This window comes from Neovison vison, chromosome 8 (genome assembly GCF_020171115.1).
Source record: "Neovison vison isolate M4711 chromosome 8, ASM_NN_V1, whole genome shotgun sequence".
Taxonomy (NCBI): domain Eukaryota; kingdom Metazoa; phylum Chordata; class Mammalia; order Carnivora; family Mustelidae; genus Neogale; species Neogale vison.
In genome coordinates, this window is record NC_058098.1 from 119,152,591 (window position 1) to 119,154,412 (window position 1,822).

Consider the following 1,822-nt stretch of genomic DNA (forward strand, 5'->3'; position numbering starts at 1 on the left):
AAATGCTAAGAGGTAATATTTCAACATTATGATCTTGGGCAAAGATTCATCAATGTACTTGACAACTATTTCTAATCAAGAAATAGCATTCAGAACAGATTTGAATTGTACAACAATGTTTGGATGAGCCCCTGACATTTTGCTATTTGTGTACATGCCATGCAAAATGGGTGAAGAAGTAGCATGATTTTTCAAGTCTCATGTACATGTACATGACTCCATGCATTGCAAAATGTTCTTATGTTTATTTAATTCTATTTGTTTTTATTTATATTAGGTTTATTTTGAATATAAGATAGCCACAAGCCACCCAAAGGTTGAAATATTTATGAACAAAATGGTGCAGAGGAAAAAAATGTGCCCTCCAAAGAATCACTCTGTTTTAGCCCCCTTTCTACATCAATTACCACCTCTTACAAGGTTTTCTTTACTTTCTTTAGTAAGTACAATAAATCTTCTTTAAATTTAATTTTATGTCCAAAATTCATTTATTCATTTAAAAATTGCTATGTGTTATGTATACAAAGTTACTTCAGTGTTCAGTAGACTTTTTTGGTCAACTTTTTTCCAATCTTCATTTGGAATTCATCTTGATTTTTCTTGTTAAAATTAACAGAATTTTTACCCATTAACAACTCTTAGCACATTTTTCAGGAACAAATTAAAGTTGTTTTTTGATATTCTGATATTTTGATTTATAATGATTGTTAACTATTATGTAATAATAACCATGGGAACAAAAATGTGAACTCTTCCCCCAAACTGAAAATACAGTAAGAATTTAGAATTATACATGGAAAAAATTAGCAATTATAGTTCATATGTTTCAGCTGCTCAAGTATTAAACTGTGAAGTGTGCATTAAAATAGATACTGCAAACCTGGTATCACTTTTGGTTGCCAGTGTTAAGTGTTATTTATTGGTAGTCAGTTTCCATATCCGTCCCTCCTGTGATCTCCTTGTATTACAAGGAGTAGTCTAACACTTCCTTGCAATTAGGGTTCTAGATGTGATTTAGTTCCTGCTAGTGAGATGTACTCCCACAAGGCTTAGCATGTGAAAGGGAGGTGAAGGTCAGCCTGTTTGTCCTGGTGGTAGCTTTTGGAGTGCTCTGCAGAAGTGAATCTCTTTAGCTGCCAGAATCCACTTTCCTTGGACCACCTAGGTGGCTCAGTTGGTTAAGCGTCTGCCTTCAGCTCAGGTCATGATCTCATAACCCTGGAATACAGCCCTGCATTGGAATCTCTGTTCAGGGGGAGCCTGCTTCTCCTTCTCCATATGCCTTTTGCTCTGCCTACTTGCGCTCTCCAACTCTCTGTCAAATAAATAAAATCTTAAAAAAAAAAAAATCTTTAAAAAATCTTAAAAAAAAAAAAAAAGAGAGAGAGAGAGAGAACCCACTTCCCAGTGTATGTTCACTGACTTTGTGGACCACACTAAGATGCTGATCTCTGCATGTCAGCAGTGACTTTGAAGTCAATGGTGAGGTGAAGCCCAGCAGCAGTATCTTGACTTTAGTTATAGCAGGCCTTCCAACAACTTTGTAATTCCCTGCAAGACAGGCCTTTCTACTTGAACGAGTTTGAATACTATTAGTTTTTGTGCTAAATTGTGAATAACTCCCACGCCTGTATATGTGCACGTGACACACACACACACACACGTGCACACACAACCATGTGAATTCTAGGTTTCATGGGATTATCAATAGAGGCCTCCAGGCCATAGGATGAGCATAAAAATGTACCCCATTAGGAGTAGCCTATACCCAGGGGAATTCTAACAAGCATTTAAAGAAGAATCAGTACCTATTCTTCTGAAG